This window comes from Onychomys torridus, chromosome 11 (genome assembly GCF_903995425.1).
Source record: "Onychomys torridus chromosome 11, mOncTor1.1, whole genome shotgun sequence".
Classification (NCBI taxonomy): domain Eukaryota; kingdom Metazoa; phylum Chordata; class Mammalia; order Rodentia; family Cricetidae; genus Onychomys; species Onychomys torridus.
The window spans coordinates 9,577,929-9,600,243 of NC_050453.1; positions in this window are offsets into that span (position 1 = coordinate 9,577,929).

Here is a 22,315-nt window from a genome sequence, read left to right on the forward strand (position 1 = left end):
AGTACACCACATTCTCCTTTTCCTTTCATCCATCAAGGCTTCTGCACTGGTTCTGGGTCTTGAATACTGTACCTAGTGTACAGTCTGCATGGATGTGCAGCTACCTCTGCTGATGACGTAGATTCCCGCAGGCATATACCCAGAGTGCTTTGTCTGGAGCAGGTGGTAGTTCTAGGCTTAGTTTCCTGAGGAGCCTCCATGTTGATTTCCATGGCGGCTCTACTAGTTCATATTGCCTCCAGGAGTGTTTACATCCTTGCCAGCATTTGTGGTCATTTCTCTTCTTGACGGCAGCCATCCTTACTTGGGGGAGATGGAGTCTCAATGTTATTGTGATTTCAATGTAGCCTTTTCATCCACAAGGGTTGGTGATGGGAGAGGCAAGGCTTTCTATGGATTTTCATCTGTTCCATTTAATAAGAAAGCCATTTGAATCCTTTTCATCAGTCACTGATTGTGAGCTGGGTCTTTCCAGTGGGGCCATACGATAGAGGTCAGCATGAACCCAAGAGTAGATAAATCGCTCCTTTTAAAAGGGGCGGTAACCGCTACATGAGGGAGTCAGAGTCTAGACTCTGTGGGATACCTCCAAGTGGAAGCCACCTCCCTTTGCCGTATTGACAACCTCAGTTGCAGAGTTTTGTGACTCAGGATCATTGCAGATGTGAAGACACCAAGGTCTCAACACTGCCGTACCTGTGTCATCTCAATCAGGAGCATCACTTTGGCTGCTTACATCATTCTCAATAGAGGCCTATAAAACATGGGGAGCATTTATACCTTTAGCAGCAGAATCCAAAACAACAGCATCGACTCAATACAGACAAATCTACCCTCTTCTCTTCTCCATTGTGGAACCTACTACAACCCTAGCAGTTAAATATGGGAGTACCATCACCCCATGGAATCATGGGAAAACAGCAACTCAGGTTCCTGGATTACCAAGCCACACACAAAAAAGTGAGATTCCTTCTCCCTCCCCATTCCCTGAAATATTAACAGATGTCCCTTGTGGTCCCCAATCATTTTTCTCCTTCCAAGAGAGGAGAGGGACTGATGAAGAGCACAGAGCACTCAAGCAGCAACATGCAGGTAAAGCAGGAATCTTAGAAGGTCTTATTAACAAAATCAAACCTGAGGCCAGTTATTGGGGTTAACGCTGGAAGATCAGAGAAGCAGAACAAGCCACAGCCACCTCACCTCTCCAGTTCCTCAGCTGATCCTGTTTCCTCAGACTGGAAGTTTCTGAGTCCTCATCCAGAATGGATCTCAGCTGAACTGTGCTGCTCAAAAGCCTGAAAGCTTAACCAGTCAAATGCTTCTAGTTTCTGGTCTTTATACCTTATATTTCTTTCTACTTTCTGCCATCATTCCCTGGGATTAAAGGCGTGTGTCACCATGCCTGGCTGTTTCCAATGTGGCCTTGAACTCACAGAGATCCAGAGGGATTTCTTCCTCTGGAATGCTAGGATTAAAGGCGTGCGATCCTATCCTCTGCCTATCCTCTATGTTTAATATTGTGGCCGTCCTGTTCTCTGACCCCAGATAAGTTTATTAGCATGCATAATATTTCAGGGAACACAATACCACTACATGCAGGAAGCAAACCACATTTCCACTCTGAGTTTCGTGAAGCTGCTTAAAAGAACTATTCAAGTTTTGGGGGAGGAGTTCCCTTTGCCTTTTAGAGGACTGACCTCATTCACGTTATAAGCTTGACAGGGGGCAATATTAGAAATATATCCTGTGCTTCCTCATGATAGTCCACCTCAGAACTTTCTCTGAATAGCTCTTTGGAATCAGCCAAGGCTGTTGTACCAGAAACATAACAAGTCAAAGCTGTTAAGGCCTTCTACCATCTTCAGATGATCAGGCTGGCTTGCAGGAGGACAGGAGGGGCACCAAGGGTGGCCTTCTTGTTTTGGGAGCATTGCACTCTCTGCTCTCCTCATCTACCAGGTAAAGCAGCTGGCTTTCCAGTGATGTGCCTGGTCTAGATAATAGAGAGTGTGAATTCCCCTCTCTTCACAGGAAGTGTTAGGCATATGCCTCTTACCTATTCCTACTATACAACAAAATATTCTGGACTGGGAAATTTATAGATAATCAAATAGTTTTACAGGCTGGGAAGTCCAAGGTCAAGACAGGCAGAAGGACTATCAGGTAAAGACTTGAGTCTTGGCTCAGGATGGTGCCTTGCTGCATGATAGAGGGGAGGGGGCAGCCACCAAACAGCAATGTGGTGTTCAGTGCTTGTTTCATTACTGGACTTGACAAGAAGCAGCTTCATGGATGAAGGGTTCAGTTTGGTTCACAATGTGAGGATAGTTGGAAACTATATTGTGGCAGGAGAGCTGTTGATTGTCTACACAGGAACATGGAGCTGCTTGCTCACATCTGGGTAGATTAGGAAGAGCGAGCTCTCATAAGAAACTAAGCTGGGCTGAGCTATAAGCTTCAGTGCCCTCCGTGAAGTGACTTATTTCCTCCAACTAGGCTCCACCTCCTCACGGTCCCAGGAGCTCCCCAAACATCATCACCAGCTGGGGCCAGGTGTTCAAACACATGAGCCTGTGAAGGACACTTTACATCCAAACCATAACAGGATTGCATTGTGCCTCTTTTATAATATTGCTAATCTATCACCATAGGTTGTAACTTCTAAAATAAGAATTTAGAGTGATCTACATAGTCAAACTACAGCATTAACTGCTACCCATCAGGAGTGAATATCTATACCAGTTACTAAAGGGCCTGTGGGTGAGACAGGCTGAGGTCTTCCCTTCTGGTGGCAGTTAGTAGCAGAGCACCATTGGAAAGCTGTTTGGACATTTTGTCTCACTCTATAGTTACCTCCCTGGTTTCTCCTCATTAAGAAGAAATAAAATTGAAAGAAAAAATAGCTCCAATAAAACCATCCTCATTAGTCAACATGTTCACTACAGTTCTTCATAGAGTTCACTCAGATCTTACTAATCCCCTACAGGGCCTCCAGTCTGTCTCTTCACATACTCAAGCTCTTTAGAAACTGGGTGGAAAATTTCATTTGAAACACTGACTAGTTTTTACAAAGATATTAAAAAAATATTTTTACTATTTTGTGATGTTATGTAGACCTCTTCTTGCTTTGGATTCATTGTGAAACCATATGTGATTTTTCATGTTGGGAATAAAAAGAATGGTTCTGTGATGAAGGCTGAACATGGAAGAAATCTTGTTCTCATCAAAATGTCCATAAAAGATTTATGTTTGGCCCAGTGGGCCAATAGTCTAATTTACCAAATCTGGATATTTATTTGTTCAATTATTTATTTATTTTGAGAAGTGGTGAGAAAGTGTGATTTTTTTTTTTGAGGGGGTAGGTGGGATTTGAGGTTTCAAAAGCCTACTCTATTCCTAGTTCTCTCTCTCTCTCTCTCTCTCTCTCTCTCTCTCTCTCTCTCTCTCTCTCTCTCTCTGCCTCATGCTTGTGGGTCAGATTTAAGCTCTCAGCCACTGCTCCAGTGCCATACTCCATGCTCCTCCACCATGATGATCATGGACTCTAACCCTCTGGAACTGTCATCCTCCAATCAAATGTTTCCTTCTGTAAGTTGCCTTGGTCATGCTGTATTGTCACAGCAATAGAAAAGTAACTAAGGCAGGGCACACTAATATTATTCAGCTATAAATAGACAGGAAACTAGAAAAATCATAGGTAAATGGATGGAGCTGAAAATAATCATTCTGAGTGAGGAAACCCAGACCAGAGAGATGAAAACACATGTTCTCTCTCATAATATGTGGATGGTAGCTTTGACTCTTTAGATGAGCATGATAAAATTGGACACACATAGAAGTTAGGAACACCTAAGGGCATGGGAGGACTGTGCAAGGAAAGGAGCTAGAACACAGGTGTTCTAAAGGTGGGAAGAGGAAAGTTTAAACAGGAAAGGTTAAGTCAGTTGGGAGATGGGGAAGGACAGGGTAGAGGAAAGAGTATGGCTGGAATAACTACCATTAAAGGCCTTTGAAAACATAATATGGAAACCTAGTACTGGAAAGTCTTCCTAAAATATACATGCACATACACACAAGCACACACATACACACACACACACACACACACACACACACACACACACACACACAGAGAGAGAGAGAGAGAGAGAGAGAGAGAGAGAGAGAGAGAGAGAGAGAGAGTTTAGATGGCTACTCCTTTCAAGTTGTTAGTCCCGGAGGTCCATAGACTCCCCAACAAACATCATATTGCTCTTGATTACTCTCCAGAACTTGATGGTAAGCCCCCTACTGGGTAGTTTTCAGAGTACTGGGAGGTTCTATGTATGGCACAGGAAAAGAGAAGTAATCCATAGTCTTACCCAACTGTGATGCCTGCAAACCACAATAACAACTGGCCTGGCAAGATATGCTCAGTGGTGTACTAATGGCATGAATGTCATGAGAGAAAGGAACTAATTTCTCCTTAGTTTTAAGGCCTGTTCCATAAGATGGAACTCATGACTGACACTGTTAACCAGGCTTCAAATCAATGACCAACTAGGTCACAGGCCCTAGGAAAGAGCCCAATACCGTTCATTAATCTACTAAATGAACTACACAGTATTAAACTGCTCCCTAAGTTTTTATCTTTATCTCCCTGGGTCATTGCATCTCTAAACCCTCATCAGAGGAGCTTCTTTTTGCAGTAGATGGCTGTGGAGGTTTGAATAATAAATATCCCTATTGTTGTCAGGCATTTGAACATTTGGTCCCCATCGGTATCACTGTTTGTGAAGGTTTGGGTGATGCATCCTTATTGAAGGAGGTACATCACTGGAAGCAGGCTTTGACATGAATGGCCTCAGGCCACTTCAAGTTCACCTTCTGTGTTTTGAAGATGTAAGCTTTCAGTTTCCTCTTCCTGCTGCCATGCCTGTCTTACTTCCCAAACATGATGGACCCATTCCTCAGTAACTTTAAGCCTAAATAAATGTTTTCTTCACTAAGTTACATTTGCTCATGGTGTTTTATTATCGCAACAGAAAGTAATTAATACAATGATGATAAATGCAGAGACCCTCAACCAGTTAGTGTGTAGAGAATAAGAGACTGTTGAGCTCTCGCCTCTAAGTGGTTATGTCTATATTGTAACTCTCCCCACAAGTCTGGGAGATCACGTTAGAAGGGGAAGAGGAAAGATTATAAGAGCCAGAAGTAGAGGACATCTGCAGTGAAATTATTTTCTAAAAGTAACAGGACTGTTGTACACATAAACTCACAGGAATGCATTCACAAGACCAAGCCAGCAAAAATCCCAGCATGAATGGGGAAGGGTTCACAAAGTTCTACCCCTAACTGGGGAGATATTAGCAATTGGTGATGGCTGGGAATGAAGCTTCTTTCAGGGATGAAACCCCTGAGTGCCTACCAATGTTCCAGTAGATGGTCCTACATCCATAAACATATAGGCAGCACTAAGTGGGGTCAATTATTTTTAAAACAAGAATATATGATGTTGGGAGGGAAAAATAAGGAAGAAAACAGAGGAAAAGAAATGAGGGATATATTTGATCAAAACACATTACAGACGTGTGAAATTCTAAGGGAATAAAAAATGAAGCCTAGGTTTAAATAATTTACTGTGTTTTCATTTTCAGACTCCCAAACCAAATTTTCCTAGTTAGTTGTAGGCTTGTCCAACTGAAAAGAAGAGATACAGCTGATGTTTTAGCTACCTGACATGTTAATTCTAGAAGCTCCTGGCATGCTTTCTTTTGCCAATGGACTTGGTGGAATTTTTAGATGGAAGTGTTCAGGAGAGATGGAACCCCTTTGGGTCTTAGGTGTTCTACCACATTCTTTATTATGTGACAAGAATGCCAGGAGTTACAAAGAAAGGCTACATGATAGGAGCGAGTAAACAGCTCTCTTTAATACTTTCAAGAGCAATAAACCTGTAGGCAAGTCAAAAGGGAATTTCTTAAATGGCAAATGGAAAATCTATTAATTTCAAATAGTATCTGACATGAGTGTTTAGCATCTTAATTATCCTATGAAATGTCAAGTGTGTTTTAGGGCAACTGGTTAAGAATGTCATACTTCTTCCATAGTAGCTAAGAGTATTTTATGGCTGGAAGGAAATTCAGAGATTGTCATTTTGCACATGTAGAAACTTGAGGGACTAAGAAGCACAGTGGAATGGTCTTCAATATACAGGACAGACACACAATTCATCTGACTGATGCTGTTTTGGCTATCCACCACGATGGAAAGTATAGCTAAAACTTCATAGGAATTAAGACTTTCTATAGTAGGAACTATTTACTTTCCTTTGTAGCTATTTTATATGCATGGTGTTTGTGGTCCATGGTATTTGCTGGTTTGCTAAAGGGATGAGTTGGGTTGGCCTCTATGTGTCTCAGTGTAATCACAGCAGGTCCAATCCCCTGCATACAATCCTGGTGGATATTTGCATATAAAGGTATTCTTAAAAATTATTCCTCATTCTCTTAGAGTTCTAATTGCTGAACTCCACTGGGTCTGGAGAGACTGGACTAACACAGTCTAATAATTCAGAACTTCTGCTTTAGCAGATTGCCCCTAAGCCTTATTTCTCTTCTTTGTGGCCTGGTTCTGGTGCCTTTGCAGCCACATGATCGCTTCTCCATATCCCGCTACTAATCCACCTCTTTTGTCCTTCATCATGTCAGTTAATGTGCAATTTTGGTGTTCACTGAGACATCCTTTTCTTGTGACCTCTAAACCCTACTCATGTCCCTGTAATTTTGGTTCCCTTGTCCTGGGTTCAGTGGCTCCTCAGTCTCTGTTCTTTCCTTGAATCCTTCTATTTGTTCTGTACTGTGCCAGTACCTAACAAGCCTTGCATGCTTCCAGTCTGTTCTGCAATTGAAAAAATTGTCATATTCTTGGTGGGAAACCCTTCGTAATCTGAACCTTGTCCATTTCAGTCTCTCCTGCTACAACACATGCACATAATAACTCTCCTCTCCCCCTCACCCAACCCTCCTCTCTCTTTCCTGAGAAATGCCAATCCCTTTCACAGCTTTGCTTGTAGCATATTATTCCTTTGGACTGGGGTGCTATCATTTCTTCCAAGTGACAAAACTTGTATGTTTCAGATACAGATATTGAGAAGCTCATACCAATTTATTTCAAGCAGAAATAACAAGTTCTTCTTTGTTCTGTATTTATCTTTTATGTGTCAATCTGCATTCACTCCACATTGTGTTCAGGGGCAAGGTTAGAGTTCTTGGTGCCTACATAGTGACTAGACATGCTATCATTGATGATGCCAGCCATATTATTTCTCTTGGAATTGCTTAAACATTAGATTTATTTGATCATACTTTGAACTTCAGTTTGTAAGAACTAGAGATGCATTCCTAAATTTTTGGCTATACTTTATTTTTGTGGAAGCAATACTGTGTAATCAAATACAAAATTTATAACTCTGTTTCCACCTAATTTCAGGTAAATATAGATTAACAGTCAAAACCTTTTTCTTGAAGGATACTGATGGATATAACCTCCCATTCAGTAGCTACTACCAATCAAATGTAATTTTTGGGGATAACAAATAATCATAAATCAGAGTGAATATTGAATTGCTGCAAATTTTGGTCCAGATTTGTTGTTGACAACCCTGAAATGCATGTAATGGCATTTTGAACAACTCCTGTGTACATCAATATTTAACAGCTAATTGTTTCTAATAGTTTATTAATAATTAGTTATAATTTGTAAGTTAGTTGTTTAAATAATTAATTAAAGGCTAAATAGTTAATCCCTTAACAATTGTTTATTAGTCAATGTTCATTGTTCACTTTTTCCTATTCAAACTATAGGGTTATTTATTCCCGTTTCACTTTTGGTGGTTGATGTAAGAATAAATATAATGAGACAATCTAGTTTAAGAAACTATCATACTAGGAATTGTTCTTTTGAGAGACATAACTATTGTTGAGGATCTGATCCAGGGTTGGGGCCCCAGCAGTTGTTTAAGACACCAATCTTGACAACCCAGCATGGCTCCTACTCTCATGGAACTCATGCTTCTGAGGGAGGCAGGAAATAAACAATACAACAAGTGCTAAGAATATGTTCAATGGAATTTTCCTATTCTCATGGTATTCTTCCAGAGGTTTTGATTCTGAAAAAATACCAAAAGAAACCAAATATTCTTAGATGTTCCTAACTTACCTTTCTGGAGTGGGCAGAATTCCCCAATATGTACTTAACATACAACCAGATGATGAGCACAAGTGGAAAGAGTTATAGAATTGAATTCATGGTGAATACATACAAAAGAAACTAGCAAACTAAGTAATAAGTAGAACTAATTTTCTTATTGTTCCAGGGTCTGTCTCTATTGTCTGACTGGCCTTGAAGTTTTAATCCTCCTGTTTAAATCTCTTTAATGCTAGGATTATAGAATCAGGTCACCACACACAGATAAATAAGATAGTTATTGCAAGGAGTTCAAATTATACAGGAATCGTTAAACCTCAAATACTACATATTGCAAATCTCTATATAATTTACATATTGACCATAATATAAACAGTATTCACTGAGAAAAATTACACAAAACTAGTCCTTGACTTATAATGTGGTTGTGTCCCAATAAAGTCATTGTAAGTAGAAAGAAGAGAAAGGAGTAGAGAGAAGAGAAGCACATGTATGTGGTTAGGACAGGTAAAGGAGAAAATAGGTTTTAAAAAGGTAAACACATTCTCCCTCCCTGGGAAGATGATGTAGACTAACACCGTAAAGCCACAGTGTATGTTTAAAATATTGTTCCGTAGAGATGTGTAGGAAAGTAGTCATTGTAGTAGTTACTTTCATGTTGCTGTGCTAAAAGTCTGTGACCAAAAGTGACTGATAGCAGAAACAGTTTATCTTGGCTTACAATTCTAGAGGAATAAAAGTCCCTCTTGGTAGAGAGGCATGGCAGCAAGTGGCAGGCATGGCCCAAGAGTAGGAAGTTGAGGGTTCACATTTTCAACAGCAAACATGGAGCCCACAGTGAACAGCAAGTGGGATGAGGTCATAAACTCTCAAAGGCTGCTTGTGCATGGTGTGCATCCTCCAGCAAGGCTGCAATTCCTAAACCTCTCCAAAGAGTACTGTCAACTGGGGGCCACATGCTCAAATACCTGAGCCTGCAGGGGACATTTCTCACATAAACCACAACAGCAACTCAGGAATAATAGAGGCAAACTGTGGAGCACCAGCATTTTCCTTAGTGAACACTTTAACCCTAAATATTAAACGTTAAGGAAAATGGAATTAAATCACACATGAGAGCATTTTGTGGTTGCTAAGATACATGAACCACATCAATACTTTAAGTCACTGACATGCCTTGTAGAGGTCATGTTTCACTGTTTCAGAGTAATCTGCATTGTGGCATTTACTTCTGGTTTATAACTTTATCTCTGCTTCTAGCTAAATTTTCCCCCATGGACTACCCTGAACCATTTTGTTCTTAGGGTTTTTTTTTAGTTTTTATTGTTGTTATTATTATTATATTTGTGTTTTAATTTTACATATCAGCCATGGGTTCCCCTGTCCTCCCCCCTCCCGCCCCTATCTCTCCACCTTTCCTCCAGACCCTCCCCTCCATTCCCATCTCCTCCAGGGCAAAGACTCCCCTGGGGATTCATTTAAACCTGGTGAATTCAGTACAGGCAGGTCCAGTCCCCTCCTTCCAGGCTGAGCAAAGTGTCCCCTCATAAGCTCTAGGTTCCAAACAGCCAGCTCATGCACTAAGGACAGGTCCCGGTCCCACAGCCTGGATGCCTCCCAAGCAGTTCAAGCTATTCAATTGTCTCACTTATCCAGAGAGCCTGATCCAGCTGGGGGCTCCACAGCCTTTGGTTCATAATTCATGTGCTTCCATTTGTTTGGCTATTTGTCCCTGTGCTTTTTTCCAATCTTGGGCTCAACAATTCATGCTCTTACAATCCCTCCTCTTTCTCAACAATTGGGCACCTGGAGCTCCACCTAGGGCCTGGCTGAGGATCTCTGCATCCACTTCCTTCAGTTATTGGACGAAAGTTCCAGCACGACAGTTAGGGTGTTTAGCCATCTGATCACCAGACTAGGTCAGATCAGGCTTTCTCTTGACCATTGCCAGCAGTCTACAGAGGATGTATCATTGTGGATTTCTGGGTACCTCTCCAGCACTCTGCCTATTCCTGTTCTCATGTTGTCTTCATTTATCATGGTCTGTTATTCCTTGTTCTCCCTTTCTGTTCTTGGTTCAGCTGGGATCTCTTGATCCCCTAAGCTTTCTTTCCCTCAAACCTTGCCCTTCATTACTCCTACTGTTGTCCAGGTTGTTCATGTAGATCTCATCCATTTCTCTGTCATTGGGCAATCCCTGTGTCTTTCCTGGGGTCCCATTTTCTAGGTAGCCTCCCTGAAGTTGTGTAGCAGTCTAGTCATCTTTGTTTTACATCTAGTATCCTCCTATGAGTGAGTACATACCATGTCGGTCCTTCTGAGTCTGGGTTACCTCACTCAGGATGATTTTTTTTTCTAGATCCATCCATTTGCCTGCAAACTTCATGATGTCATTGTTTTTCTCTGCTGAGTAGTACGCCATTGTGTATATGTACCATATTTTCTTTATCCATTCTTCAGTTGAAGGGCAACTAAGTTGTTTCCAGGTTCTGGCTATTACAAACAATGCTGATATGAACATAGCTGAGCAAATGCCCTTGTGGTATGATTGAGCATTCCTTGGGTATATGCCCAAGAGTGCTACAGGTATGTCTTGGGGGAGATGGATTCCCAATTTTCTAAGGAAGTGCCATATTGATTTCCAAAGTGGCTGTACAAGCTTGCATTCCCACCAGCAGTGGAGGAGAGTTCTCCTTGCTCCACATCCTCTCCAGCATAAGCTGTCTTCTGTGTTTGTGATCTTAGCCATTCTGACAGGTGTAAGATGGCATCTCAGAGTCATTTTGATTTGCATTTCCTGGATAATTAGGGATGTTGAGCAATTCCTTAAATGTCTTTCAGCCAGTTGAACTTCCTCTGTGGAGAATTCTCTGTTTAGTTCTATAACCCATTTCTTAATTGGACTGTTGGGCATTTTGATGTCTAATTTCTTGAGTTCTTTATATATTCTGAATATCAGCCCTCTGTCAGATGTGGAGTTGGTGAAGCCCTTTTCCCATTCTGTAGGCTGTCACTTTGTCTTGTTGACCACTTCCTTTGCTCTACAAAAGCTTCTCAATTTCAATAGGTCCCATTGATTGATTGTTTCTCTCAGTGTGTGTGCTACTGGTGTTATATTTAGAAAGTGATCTCTGGTGCCAATGCGTTCAAGAGTACTTCCTACTTTCTCTTCTATCAGGTTCAGAGTAACTGGATTTATGTTGAGGTCTTTGATCCACTTGGACTTAAGTTTTGTGCATGGTGACAGATATGGATCTATTTGCAGCCTTCTACACAATGACATCCAGTTATGCCAGCACCATTTGTTGAAGATGTGTAGTTAGAGTTTTCCTGCCTGGCCCAGTCAGGACAAATCTCTCTTACCCGCCAGTCCCACAGTCTCTCAGACCCAACCAAGAAAGCACACAGAAACTTACATTGTTTCGAAACTGTATAGCCTTGGCAGGCTTCTTGTTATCTGCTTTTTCTATCTTAATTTAACCCATTTCTGTTAGTCTATACTTTGCCACATGGCTTGTGGCATACCAGTGTCTCTACATGCTGCTTTTCATGGCGGCAGCTGGCGGTGTCTCTCTCCAGCCTTCTACATTTTTGGCTTCTTTGTCAAAAATTATATGTTCATAGGTGTGCGAATTAATGTCAGGGTCTTCAGTTCAATTTCGTTGGTCCACATGTCGGTTTTTATGCCAGTACCAAGCTGTTTTTATTATGGTAGCTCTATAGTAGAGCTTGAGGCCCGAACCATTTTGCATAGTCCATTTTCAAACATAGTTCATTTGGAAGATAGGATGCCATCACCCCCTCTCTTAACTGCCTAAAACTTACTTTTATTATTGACTGATTTGGTGAAGCCCGCTCATTAGTCAAAAGAAAAATGATTCAGCTAGTCTTATATTCCCCTAACTCATAATGCTTCCAATCATATCTCAAGGCAAGACACAGATAAAATATTTATGAATTTAATTTTGACTCAACTGTAATTATAACTAAAGCTTAGCAGAAAGCCTTCAACAACTGCCAGATGGAACAATAGCCCTCTGACTGCATCCCCTTGGACTCTCTTCGGTGCCTCAGTGGGTCTAGAAGCCTGACATGTTATTAAGTGCACATTTGCTTAGTTTAAATGCACATGAGTTGAGGCACAGGCTTTTTACAATGATGGTAGCAAGGTGTTTTTACAAACTGAAGTTCTACCTAGGGAACTGAATTCTGTGGGTGAACACACCTACCCTGAAGCCAGACTCACAGAATTCCATTTCACCAACCACCCCAGAGTATATACTCTCTATTCAAAAGTCATTTACAGATGGCTTTGAAAAAAATATTTGTCAGAATGTAATTACATAAATCTTTGAAAAGAGCTAATAAAATGACTGACATCAACTGCTTACTGTGCAGGGAATTTTGAAGGAAATATGACTACTTTTGGAGAGTACTTCTTGCTAGTATGTTGAAATGCTTGGGGTCTTAAGTAAATCATCCTTTTAAGATGCTTAGCAGTCTTGCATGGATCGGGGGCCAGGTAGGTGAATATCTTGCATGCATGGAGATGAGATCCAGGTGAGGTGAATGAAGAGAAGACTGTTTGAAACATGTTAGAGGAGAGCCCTGAGGACATCAAACACTGTTGATTGTGACAAGGAACATCAATACTAAAACCATGCAGGGAGGTAGAGATGCCAAAATGCATAGTATCTTCAGTCAATCTTCTTTTAATTAAAAGTATTTGTGTTTGCTGGACAGTGGTGGCACACACCTTTAATCCCAGCACTTGGGAAGCAGAGGCAGGCAGACCCCTATGGGTTCGAGGCCAGCTTGGTCTACAGAGAGGTTCCAGGACAGGCTCCAAAGCTACACAGAGAAACTGTATCTTGGAAAACAACAACAACAACAAAAGAATTTGTATTTTATATCAACAATAATTTAACCTGAATGTGTGTATATTAATAAAAATAAGCATGCTAATATACATACATATATTATAGGCATTTATCATATATATATATATATATATATATATATATATGTATATATATTATATATATGTCCACAAGATTTTAGGGACAGATATAATTGGTTAATGATAAAAGAAAGGATGTCCATTAAGCCTCTATGTTGTAATTTTCTTGACAATGGTCCTGAGGTTGTAATATATAAAATTGGAAAGGATCACTATTTTTAAACATGGCAAAATGGCCTCAGAGAAGTCCAACCAGACTGATACTTTGTCTACATCAATTTCTTTGTGGACTATCTGCCACACACACCTTGACAAACCTGGCACACTTCCTTTATATAGTGAACATCAGTATCTATAGCAACTATTCATATTTTTATAAATATAAATTTATATAGTTCCCAGGAAGACAAAGGCTATATCAAATAATTGCTAATTTGAGTGTATGATAACTTCCTATGAAGGGTGTAGCTGTCTTGTTTACTAAATATTCAGTCTTTTCAGAACTAGAAATGGTTCTCTACTCACCCATGTTCTCCCTGACATATACCTTGCAAAGTTGTGGAGTGGTTGGAATCTTGCACTGTTGCAAGGCTGCAAACTAATGTAATCAATATGGAAAGCAACATGACAGTTCTATAAACAACTAAAACTAGACATGCTTTATGCTTTATGATCTGGTGTTTCTTCTAGGTATATATCTGATTAAATTAAAAATAGGATCTCTGAGAAACATCATTATACACGTGTTCATAGCAGCATCATTCATGATGACCCTAATGTCTATCGCTAGATGAATAGAAATCAAAATGTGCCATGTTTAGGTATATATACACATTTTTCAATATTGAACAGGAAGGAAATTCTGACACATGCCCCAAAGTGGATAAAAATTTATTATGAGAAGTCAAGGGATCCAATTACAAAAAGACAACCACTGTGGGAGACATCTAAAGTAGCCAGACTCATCAGAACAGATAATATAATGGCAGGGTAAGGTAGACAGGAGAGAGAAGGGAGCTCAGAGAGATAGATACAAACACATAGAATATGGATAGATGAGGAGATAGGAGGAGGAGAGGAGATACCGATGAGCAAAAACACAGCCTCCAAAGAATTCTCCCAGTGATCTATTTCCTCCATCTAGGTCCTGTCTCCTACTAAAGTCTTTGCCATGTGCCAACAGCCCATGAAATGATGGATACATTTTACTAGTTTCCTCTCTGGACCTGACAACAAGCAATTAAATGGGAAAGAAGTTTACTTCAGTCAATGGTTTGAAGAATTATGCTTTATGACAGACAGGGAGGCATGGTGGAGCTGCAGCTGCTTATGCATTGTACCAGGATGCAGAGAAGTGGGAATGTCTGGGTTCTACTTCCTCCTTTCCCCCATTTTATCCAGCCTCGGTCATCAGCTCATGGGATGATGCCTCCAAGGTTGTTCTCCCCACTTCTTTTGAGTTGAAGGGACCCGCCTCTCAACACATGAGTTTCAGGGGGATTTTTCATATCCAAACATAACAGATCCCGAGTTTTAATTTTCCAGTATAAAAAAGTGAACACTATAATACTGTAACTACTGAACTATATACCTAAATGGTTAAAATGCTAATTTTTACATTGTGTAATATTTTAAGACTTATTTTCAATAAATAGGGTAATATAGTGCAAGCCACTATTAGCGCTGAAGAAATGCTTTTCATAGAAGGATAATCACTTCCTAAAAGTACTGCCGCACAGGCGACAGAGACTCCAGTGGACATCCCCAAGGAGAGACAGTGGGAAGATTGTGGTAAACATTACTCTGACTAATGTCCTATCAAGTCCAGCTCATAAATATGTTGGTCCCTGGATTCTCTTTTAAGTGAAGGCACTAATATTAACTTTTAATATTACTTTGCTTTTTCCAATCTTGGTCTTAACAATTCTTGCTCATACAATCCCTCCTCTTTCTCGCCAATTGGACTCCCAGAGCTCCATCTGGGGCCTGGCAAAGGATCTCTGCATCCACTTCCATCAGTTATTGGATGAGAGTTCTAGCATGACAGTTAGGGTGTTTGGCCATCTGATCACCAGACTAGGTCAGTTTGGGCTTTCTCTAGACCATTGCCAGTAGTCTACAGTGGAGGTATCATTGTGGATTTCTGGGGGCTTCTCTAATATTTTGCTTCTTCCTGTTCTCATGTGGCCTTCATTTATCATGGTTTGTTATTCCCTGTTCTCCCTTTCTGTTCTTGATCCACCTGGGATCTCCTGCTCCCCTAAGCTCTCTTTCCCTCGAACCTTGCCCTATATTACCCCCACTCACATCCAGGTTGTTCATGTAGATCTCATCCATTTCTCTGTCATTGGGCGATCCCTGCATCTTTCTTACGGTCCTGTTTTCTAGGTAGCCTCCCTGGAGTTGTGAGTAGCAGTCTACTCATCTTTGTTTTACATTGAGTATCCTCCTATGAGTGAGTACATACATTGTATGAGCGAGAATTGTTGAGACCAAGATTGGAAAAAGCACAGGGACAAATAGCCAAACTAATGGAAACACGTGAATTATGAACCAAAAGATGTGGAGCCCCCAGCTGGATCAGGCCCTCTGGATAAGTGAGACAATTGAATATCTTGAACTGTTTGGGAGGCACCCAGGCAGTGGGACCAGGACCTGTCCTTAGTGCGTGAGCTGGCTGTTTGGAACCTTGGGCTTACGCTTACACAGGGACACTTTGCTCAGCCTGGAAGGAGGGGACTGGACCTGCCTGTACTGAATCCACCAGGTTTAAATGAATCCCCAGGGGAGTCCTGGCCCTGGAGGAGATGGGAATGGAGGGGAGGGGCGGGGGGAAGGGAGGGGATCAGGAGTGGGGAGTACAGGGGAAACCATGGCTGATATGTAAAATTGAAACACAAATATCCATATAAAAAATAAAATTTGAAAAAAAAAAAAGGATTACTTTGACTGAGGCTGGAATGATGGCTCAGCCAGTCTACCAGTTGCCTTGCAAGCCCTAGGACATAATTTCAGTCCTTCAGAACATATATTTTAAAAGTAAGTCAGATATATCATGGCTGGTGGTTGTAATTCATGTGCTTGGGAGGCAGAGAAAGAAATATCTCTGAAGCTGACTTACCAACCAGCCCAGCCTATTTGATGATCTCTGGGCCAATGAGAGAGCCTGCCTGTAAAGAACAGGGTAGATTCCATCTGAGAAACAACAGCTGAGGTTGTGCTCTGGCCTCCACACAGTCAGTTGTATACATGTGTACCCCCTAAACACACAAATATATGCAGACATTCATCTAGGTTATGTTAAGGTAAGGCTGAATTACTAAATGTGTTTTTATTGGTTATCTAATACTCTGCCAGGAACAAGGGATGTACTAACACATTAATAATAAAATTTGGGTTTCTTTGTAAGACACAGCATGCAAAGTCTGAATTTATCACCGAGGAACACTCATGGAATGGTTCCTGAGATAAGTTCTAACTGCAAGCAGACTAGATAATGTATGCAGAACCTCCAGTTTGAGGGCAGATTGAGAGTTTTACCTTTACTTTAGATGTTTAAGGTTACTCATTTTTTATTCCTATATTTTATGAATATAAGTCTGTAACAAAAATCAGAGTCACTTAAAATGATTTAAAAACAAGATGTTTTCACACTATCTTTGGACATGTATCTTAGATAACACATGATCTTTCACTTGCATGCATCATAACTCGCTTTGACCATGATATTCCAAGGAAAAGATTAATTAGATGTTATTGGGTTTGACTGCCAATATATGGTTTTAGATTGCTGACAGGACACTCTAGAGGCCAAAGTAACCATACCATGAAATACCATGCTAACCCATGTATTCATTTGCTCATGGCTACATCTGTAAGCAAAAACATAAACATTTGAAACACTGAAGTGACATTCTTGAAACAGAAAACTCCTTTTGCTTGAAGTATAAACTTTCTAAAGTTAATATTGAGGCATCTTTGATTGCTACCAGACCCTACTGGATTTGAAGTGAGGCTGTGAATCCAGCCCATTGTTTATGGAACATAATCTAATTACCTATAGATCAATGTGGAAAAACTCTCCAGTGTTTAATGCAACATCAGTGAACTTCTAATACTGCAGGGGATGTATTTTATGTGCAGTCTTTTAGTATCTGTTATGAGCAAAATGTTTTTGCAGAGTTGTAGAGAAACCAAGATTGCCAATACACATGTATTCCATATAGATAGCATTGTGCTCTAAAAGAATATTGCTTACTTCCTACATAGTTTTCTAAGAGACATTTATTATGTATGTGTGTCCCTGAATTCAAGTATAACCTTATATTGGAAAGACTTCTCATAGACATTCTGGGGGATTAGGTATACTTCCCTTGTTTTGTGTAGGAATCTCCACCATTTGATAATATTCCTGTGGACCTTTGGCACATTTGTGTAAGGAGCCAAGAGAAGAGGTTGATGCTATGTAGTTACCTTATTGGAAGAGGGAACAAAGGCATGGTTTTCAGGTCCAGCATTTGTTTGGAGTGCCAGCAATACTGCTTTTATTATAGTGAGCTTAAATCAACATTAGCAGCTTTTCTATCAAAGAAATTAGTTCTTATGTGAGTGGCCAATAAATAAAATTGTTATACAGTGGAAAAATAGGAACATGTAATGAAACTTGATTTCCCGCCAAATAAACATATGGACATTAAAAAATGAAAAAAAGGAAAATGTGTTTTATATGGTCTATATGGGTCCCAGGAGGGATGGTGGAAATCATCTACCTTTGGGTATCTGGATTCTGTCCATTTAGGAGAACCAGATTCTTTTAGGCAGGGGACTGCTCTTACTGTCTAGGGCTGTTGGATGGGAAAAGATGTGGTTTCCTGTGGAGTGAGGGAAAAGGGAAGGCACACATTTCAACAGTTGCCAGGTTTTATATAACACATTTTATTACACAATGTGTTGCTAAGCTTCATGACATATCCTTAGTAATTACAGCATTTGTTACTCTCTCAAAGCAAGTGAGGAACCCCCCTTTGCTACATGTCTAAATCCAACCTTATGTTTCTTTCATGTAACTTTGGTGGTGCTTGACTAAAGCAGTCTGTTCATTTACATGAGCTTGAGGACAGTCTTTTTCTTTTCCTTTTCTCCTTCTTTTTTTATAAGGCTCAAGATGCCCTCAGTATTTTGTGAGTATCTAAAACACCCAATTATAAATTTCAAAAGTGGTGGAAAGCCACCTGAATATATAAGAATATGTGGGTTTGTTTTATGAATATAGTACCTAAAACCGTGTGTGTATATGGCTACTTAGGAAGTTCTAAACAAAAAGTAGTACTGTTAAGTTACATTTTAGCTAACAATTTTGAATCTAGGAAATGGTGGGTTAAAATAACATAAAAAGTCAGGCCAGTATCAATATATATTCATAGTCTTCGGAAGTTCTTTGTAATTCACATGACATTCAGAAAATGTCGAGTGAACTCTTTGCTAAAAAAAAAAAATCATTAGAAGATAGAACACAAATCACTATAAGCTTCAAATGTCATTGTTTAAACATTTGGTGTTTTAAAGAACAACAAACAGTTGCCGATTTCCCCACAAATGACACTACCATTGTTAACCAATCTGAGGCTCTTAGCAAACCTTCAGACTGCAGGGAAGAAATTAATGGTGCAGAGGAGGTTTTAACAGCCGCCACCAATTTTGTCAACATGTTTCATTGACTATTGTGATACCCAGGCTCACAACACAGGCAGTGCCCTTAAGACAGCACAAAGTCTGGCCACAGAGCAAGTTTGGAAATTGGATTTAGATAAGGAGTTAGTTTTCTAATCTTGTGACTGGGTCCACTTTCCTCTCAAAGTCTCCACTCTCCTATCTCTGTTGTTGTTGGTGGTGGGGGTTTGTTGGGGTGTTCTTGTTCCTTTCTTGGTCTGGTTTTCGTCTATTTTTGTTTGCTTGTTTTTCACTTAAGTTTCTTGTCCTCCCAGAAGCTTTTTGTAAGAGCACCAATGCTGAGCTGAGCTCCTGGTCCTTATCACAGAGTCAAAGAGGTTCCTGTAACCCCACCTTTATCATTCTCTTTGTCTGTTCACAGTGTGCACGCTATTGTGGCAGGACAGCATCTTTTGCCACATGGTCCTCAGCTTCTAGCATACTCCTTGACATTTACAGGATGCTTGAGAGACACTGAATGAATGAAATCCTAAGTATATGAACAACGACTGAAGGGGAACTCTGTGCCTCTGTCTTCTGGACCTTTCCATCAGCACAGAACTTTTGGGAAAGCAGAACAAAGCTCAGCCTTTGTCTCCTCAAGTTCAAATGAGCAAACAGGAAAGATGATTTCCAATACACATAGAAGCTGAAGTTTTTCCTGTGGCTTTGTTATCTCTGAGAGTGGGCCCTCGCCAGAGTGCCCTTTCCTTTGCCTCAACAATAGTTTTCGAACTCTGTGTACTATGACTAAGCTGAGTTGGCTTTGATAAGTAAATTGATAGTCAATACCCAAGAGTAATCATGTATTCAACTTCTGAGGAAAGATTTCCAGTTATTTAACAGATTGAGAACACATAATCTGCCTCAAAGGGCTGAGACCATCAGAGAAAAACAGTGAATGATAAAGTAGGGGCCTATCTGACTCATACCAGCACACAAAATAACAGCACAAAGCTCATCTCATTTGAAATTGCCCTCATCTTGTTCAGTGTGGTGGCACATGCTTATATGTACAGCATGCAGGAGGTTCTGAAATGCAGTTGTGAGTTCAAGGCTGTCCTTGGTACCTGCAAGATCCTACCTTAAAAAAGGAGTTAAGTGAATTAATAGACAAGCAATATAAAGTAAGAACTGGAGTATAAGGAATGTGCTGAATCATTCTTTTTGTCAACTTGGCACAAGCTGGGGTCATCTGGGAAAAGAGAATCTCAGTTGAGAAAACGCTCCCATCAGACTGGCCTGTAGGCAAATCTGTGGAGCATTTTGTTGATCAGAGTTTGACATGGGAAGCCCAGTTCACTGAGGATGATGGCCCTTTGGGCAGGTGGTCCCAACAGATATAAGAAAGATAGCTACTGAACATGAGCTTCAAGAGCAAGCCAGTAAGCCTCATTACTTCATGGTCTGGGCTTCAGTTTGTGCCTCAAGGTTTTGGCTTTTCCCCAGCCCTGTCCTCCCTCTATGACCATCTAGGGTTGGGCAATGTAAGTCATATAAACCCTTTCCCCTCCAAGCTGATTTTTGTCATGGTACTTACAATAGCAATAAAAACCAGACAAATCCAAGGAACAACAGACATCCTCACAATTATTCCTTATATGAATATGTTGAGGCTATGTGAACTGTCTCTGGGATTCACCAGAGAAATATAAGAAAAGACTGTGACAGATATGCTCTCAACATGCAGTGTATGACCTTGAGAAAGTATCAAAAGTGCTGTCAATTTAGTACTAGTATGGTTCAAACAGTGTTCCTAGAAGTATATAGCTATTTACAGAGTAGGGATTAGAGTATTATAAATTAAGTGTGTAATTGGGGTACTTGAGCAAAACTCCAGCGTGGTCTACATTGTGTGCTATCTGCTATCCCTACAGGGAGCTCCAGCTCATGACATCATTGCAGAAAAGTAGTAGATTCTCAGTTTATGTTTGTTTTTCAGGATCCAGAATTGAGCACAAGGCCTTGCACATGCCAGGCTATTGCTCTATCAATGGAGTTGTACCACCAACCCCTTCAGCAGATGTTCATTGACTCAATAAACTAGCAAATAGGTACACAGGGAGTTTTCCATAAAGAGGCGAGAAGGCCAAAGACAGTTCGGGGAACTGGTTCATATGGCAGTGAAAGAGCCATTGACTGGGCATACAGGGAGAGAATCTTGTCAGAGACGTGTTTTTGTGATTCATTCTCTCTCTCTCTCTCTCTCTCTCTCTCTCTCTCTCTCTCTCTCTCTCTCTCTCTCTCTCTCGTTTGTGTTTTCTGTTGGCATATATAATAGTTTAAATATAATAAATTTTAACCTTAAAGTGAAATTTAGATATCATATTCCAATTTACAGCTAAACTCAATGTGGCAGAGTATCAACTCCCAACAAGTAAGAGTTATAATGGAAGTTTTGGCGGACATTCAAGCATGCTGCCTGAATACATCACTGGGTTTTAACTCTCTCTGTATTTAGGCTCACAATAATGCTAAGTTAGAACCTTTCCCTGTAGCGATTAAGTCCAGTAATTATAAAGGATCCATTCTGTTCCCCATACTGATGTGATCTATACTGTTCCTGATGTGTCAGAAAGTCATCACTGGATTTGCAGAAAGTTTCTTAAGTAAGGATTGCAGCGCCAACACCATCACCAGAGCCCATCAAACAGTAAGGCAGCACTCTGAAATACTGAGCTGATTAACATAACACATACAGAAAATCATGTCTGATCTCATAGCACCTGAACTACAAATGTGTGTCTGTGTGGATTTCCCCATGTCACTGGGAAATAAGAACTGATGAAGGACTGGAAAATCACTTGTTCCATTCAATATCTTTCTGGGCCTAATAATAGCAATGCAAGTTAGTGAATTGTAGCATGAATAGCCAAAAGGAATATATGTGTGCATGTGTGTATGTATATGTATGTATTTATGTGTGTGTATGTATGTATGTGCTTTCATATAAATTTTTGAAAAGCCTTAGCATTCTCAATTAAATGGGGATACCTTTAAAATGCAACTGATATGAACTAAGAGACTTAAGGTTTTACCCAATTCTAAAAGGATTTACTGTTATCTATTGTAGTAAAATCACATGTGCAGTCATCTATTTGAATAAAGGTGGGGCATGTACAGGTCCTTAAATCTATTTGAATACAGGCTAATTATCCCTTACATTTCGAGCTTTTTGACAACACTGTTAAAATGTAAATATCAATATAAAAGCAAGGATAAAAAGAAGTGAAAACAATTTTTTTGTTCTAATTTTAAATGAATGAAACAAAGTTATACAAACTGAACATTTCAGGAGATGACTGTCATGCTCCACTGTTTCAATTAATTCAAGAAATGCATACATACACACACACACACACACACACACACACACACACACACACACAAAAGAAAAAACTGAATTGATCTTTCTAAAGAACTTTGAAATTTGGTTATTCTTGTTTGTTAGAGATG